Here is a 5,000-nt window from a genome sequence, read left to right as displayed (position 1 = left end):
TACCATGGGCTTTTCACGGGAATACTTTTTAGGGTACCTCCTATCTCAAAGCCCACCCGCTAGGAAACCGTTGCCCTGAGTGAGGAAGCCCAAACTGCACTCAGACCGTGGACAGGATTCGAACCCGTGCGCTTGGAGACCCCTCGGATCCCAAAGCACGCATGGTTCCAATGTACCACCTAACCTAATGGTGTTTTTATGCTTCTAATGTCAGATTAACAAGAATTCTACATTATTGACAAACGAAGCACTCTTGATACCCCGGATAATCATCTCCTTGGTATCTGAAAGTAGTCGCAGTGTGAGAGCAAAGCGTTTTAGAATACAGGCCGCGGGTGAATGAGCGGCGGCAAGGTGAGACGCGGTGAGGTCTGGCGTGCCGAGACGAGACCCCTGGGACCAAGATGACACAGACACAAGCATCTCGTTACGGTCACCTCTTGACAAACACTCCACTCAAGAGAGACAAATCAAATCACTCCGCACACAAACAAGACCTGCGGCTGGAAATTGAGTTTAGCATAATCATAATTTTTCTTCTTATAAACATCAGAAAAGTTACGCTCCTATTTTTCTACGTACAAACATGAGAGGCATTGAGGAAGAGAAATAAATGAATAAAGGCGAAAGAGAGCCAGTCCGCAAAGATATTTAAAAAAACAATACAAAATAGAAGGTTTCCATATTCGTTCTGCTTACTTACTATTTGGTGATTTTATACAGCTTCAGAAACTCAGGTGGGGATTAAAATAGTGAAGACTGTAGCCATTAACCTTCTGACCTCCATAGACCCTTTCTAATATCAATAAAATGGTCTAATCGTACACAGATCTCAAAGTAAAATTGTGTCGTGGTACTGAAGGGGTTATGTGTCTTTAAATCTCCCATTTGAAAGAGTTTTAAGTCATATGAAGGAGAAAATACAAGAAAAAAAAAGGGAGATCCAGAATTTACCTTTACCTTATTCCCTTCACCATCAAGGTCACACTTTGCTAACACTCACAGCACCGTGGGAATTGTTTGCAACGACTCAAAAAGAAAGACAACAGATTGATTTTTTGTCTTCCATTCCTCAGAACTAATGAAGAAAATGTAGTACTACCAAAACTTCTTAAAAGCCTGTGTAACTTCAATCATAGCTTCCAGTTATTGAGGTACGGTGCGGATGTGGTTCAGAATATGTTTCCTCTTACCTTGTCATGTCACGCCACGTCACGCCAAGGCCAGGAAGTCAGTGGCTACCCTAACTGTGACCACTTACTTTGCTCTACCTGACCATCTGTACTCTACTTAAACACACCTATAGATATCGTAACGTGTCTCTGTGTGTGTGTGTGTGTGTGTGTGTGTGTGTGTGTGTGTGTGTGTGTGTGTGTGTGTGTGTGTGTGTGTGTGTGTGTGTGTGTGTGTGTGTGTGTGTGTGTGTGTGTGAGTGAGTGAGTGTGTTAGTCACTCTTAAATCTCTCTCTCTCTCTCTCTCTCTCTCTCTCTCTCTCTCTCTCTCTCTCTCTCTCTCTCTCTCTCTCTCTCTCTCTCTCTCTCTCTCTCTCTCTCTCTCTCTCTCTCTCTCTCTCTCTCTCTCTCTCTCTCCCTCCCTGCACACACACACACACACACACACACACACACACACACACACACACACACACACACACACACACACACAGTCCTCGTCAGCGCCACACTATTGCTGCCGAAATTTACGTGGTCCAATTAAGTGCACCTGGCCTAATCATGACATCACGCCACTAATGACCTGCAAAACACCCAATTTGCTGCCTATTCCACCTCTCACTCACCTTCCCCCAATTAGCTAAAAAAAAAAAAGAAGAAAAAAAGGGGAGGAAAGGGTTGTGTGTATATATGCATGTGTGTGTGTATGTGTGTGTGTGTGTGTGTGTGTGTGTTTGTGTGTTTTTGAGAGGGGTAAAAAAAAAAAGAGAGAGAGAGAGAGAGAGAGAGGGGGAAACAACATGCCACACCTGATTTTTCAATTAAGGAAGCAGGTGATATTTTTGTTTGTGGTTTACCTGCTTGTTGTTGTTGTCGTTGTTGTTGTTGTTGTTGTTGTTGTTGTTGTTGTTGTTGTTGTTGTTGTTGTTCGTGTTTTGCTGGTGTTGTATGGTGTTTTTTTGGTGATGTTGGTGATGGTGATGAGGACGCTTGTTATTATTATTATTATTATTATTATCATTATTATTATTATTGTTGTTGTTGTTGTTTTTGTTGTTTTTGAAAAGAAGAAGAAGAAGCAGAAGATGCATAACTTTATTTTCTTCATCCTTATCATATTTTTCTTTTTTTTCACGTAGATGCCTTGAAAGAGAGAGAGAGAGAGAGAGAGAGAGAGAGAGAGAGAGAGAGAGAGAGAGAGAGAGAGAGAGAGAGAGAGAGGTAAGGCAAACAAAGGACTAACGGTGGAGATAAAGAAAAAAAAATGAAAGTAAACAGAAATGAAGGAAGGAAAAAAGAAGGAAGGAAGGAAGAAACAAAGGAAAGAAGAAAAAAGATAAAGTAAGGAAAGAAAGAAGAGAAATGAAGGAAGGAAGGATGGAAAGAAGAAAGAAAGGAAAAAAGAAAAAAAGGAAGGAAAGAAGAAAGAAAGAAAGGAAAAAAGGAAGGAAGAAATAAATAAAGACTTTACTTGTATGTGTACCAACAAGAAAAAGAAGAAAAGGAGGAGTAGAGAGAGAAGAGAGAGAAGAGAGAGAAGAGAGAGGAGAGAGAGGAAGAGAAGAGGTAGGGACTGGAAGAGAGGGAATGTGAAGGGAATAGAGGGGAAGGGAGGGGAAGGGAAGGGAATGGAGGAAATCGGACTCTCCCATGAACACTCCATCTGGTCACGCCGGCTGGTAATTATCCCATACACCAGCTGACGCCGCCCACGCACCCCATACACCTCCCATACACCCTCCCATACACCGCCCATCAAAGCCCCTCCCTCACCTTCCCCTCACCTTCCCCTCACCTCACGCCGCCGCTCCGTACTGGTGATCAAGTTTAGGGCGTGTATGTATGGGTGTTGAGAGAGAGAGAGAGAGAGAGAGAGAGAGAGAGAGAGAGAGAGAGAGAGAGTGTGTGTGTGTGTGTGTGTGTGTGTGTGTGTTAGTATCTTCATTTCTGTTTCGTCTGTTTGTCTCTCTCTCTCTCTCTCTCTCTCTCTCTCTCTCTCTCTCTCTCTCTCTCTCTCTCTCTCTCTCTCTCTCTCTCTCTCTCTCTCTCTCTCTCTCTCTCTCTCTCTCTCAGTATCATGCTAGGACCCAATTGTCACGGTCCTGCCCACGAACATGTGTTAAGCTTCCGTAGGACAATACATCCCTCTCCGGGGGGCGCTACTGCGGGCGGTGCGGGGGGCGAGGGGTGGCGGGTGAGGCTTAGAGGGTTAGGCCTGGGGGTTTAGAGGCCGTAAATCACCCCAGGAAGACGGTAGACCTAATGTGTGCCAGTCCTGTTGGTGAAATGTTGAGGCCAGTTCGAGGAGCTTCCTAAACTGTGGTGGGTGGGAGGAGGATGGCAGGGAAAGGCTGAATGGCCAGGGATGGTTGGCTATGAATGATAAAGGGTGTGAGAGGGTTGTGTTGGGGACCAGGGGAGGTGAGGTGATGGAGTAACGGGGTGATGGAGGGAAGGCACGGGTTTTGAGAGGTGAAGGGGAGACAGACAGAGACACAGACAGCCAGCTAGCCAAAGTGGTTTCATGTATGGTGAGTGAGTGAGTGAAAGTGAGTGAGTGAGTGAGTGAGTGAGGTTATGTTGTGTTCGCTGCGAGCTTGACTGGAGTGTCTCTTGTGGCGATGGTGAAAGATGCTGTATCATAGTGTTTGTAACAGTGGTAGCAGCTGCAGTTAGTGATGGCAGCAGTAGCAACATCGACAGTAACAACTGCTACTACTGCTACTTCTACTCTTACTTTTACTACCTCTACTGCTATACATAACTGCTGCTACTACTACTACTACTACTACTACTACTACTACTGCTACTACTACTACTGCCACTACTACTGCTGCTGCTACTACTACTGCCACTGCTGCTACTGCTACTACTACTGCTACTGCTACCACTACTGCTACTGCTACTGCTACTACTGCTACTGCTGCCACCACCACCACCACCACCACCACCACTGCTGCTACTGCTGCTGCTGCTACTGCTGCTACTACTGCTGCTGCTGCCACCAGCATCAACAGTAGTAGTAGTAGTAGTAGTAGTAATAGTAGCAGCAACAACAGCAATCCTACGCGTCTCTACAGTAGCAGCAGCAGCAACAGCGGCAGGAGCAGTAGTAGCAGATGTCGTGGGCTGTTCGATTGTTGTTGTTGTCGAGTGACTTTTGCAATGTGTTGAGCCGAAATAATCCCCTAACTTCGCAAGCTTTAATTACACCGCCGATACATGAGTCAGGCGGCGATAACGCACACACGGAAGGGAGACCACACGCTACCTACCACACACCAAACAGCCACCACGCAAAACCAACACACAACCACCACCACCACAACCACTACCATAGCCACCACATGCGAAAACTGCAGCGCTCAGGAGGAGAACGAGAAACACATTATAGATATACATATAAAAAAAAAAGAACGCTCGTGGAATTGAGAGGCGATTTTGTACCGAGTCAAGTATTGCCATCAGCAGCACGAAGAGGAAGAGGAAGAAGAGGAGGAGGAGGAAGAAGAAGAAGAGGAGGAGGAGGAGGAGGAGGAGGAGGAGGAGGAGGAGGGTAGCGGTGGTCATAAGGGGGCGACATTGCTCTGTGAATGTGAAATATATGGGCAGGAAATAACTAGATTGGTCTTGGTGAATCGAATGTTTGGAGAGGAGGAGGAGGAGGAGGAGGAGGAGGAGGAGGAGGAGGAGGAGGAGCAATGGGAGGGGCGTGGAGAGGGAGGGAAGGGAGGGAGAGGATAAAGAGGAGGAGACGAGAAAGAAGATGAGGTGTAGAAGCAAGAGAAATAAATAAGTAAATGAGAGGGAGGACGGTAAAGAAAAGA

The sequence above is a fragment of the Portunus trituberculatus genome, chromosome 42 (assembly GCF_017591435.1).
Source record: "Portunus trituberculatus isolate SZX2019 chromosome 42, ASM1759143v1, whole genome shotgun sequence".
NCBI lineage: Eukaryota > Metazoa > Arthropoda > Malacostraca > Decapoda > Portunidae > Portunus > Portunus trituberculatus.
The sequence above is the reverse complement of the archived record's forward strand: the minus strand, read 5'-3'. Positions refer to the sequence as shown.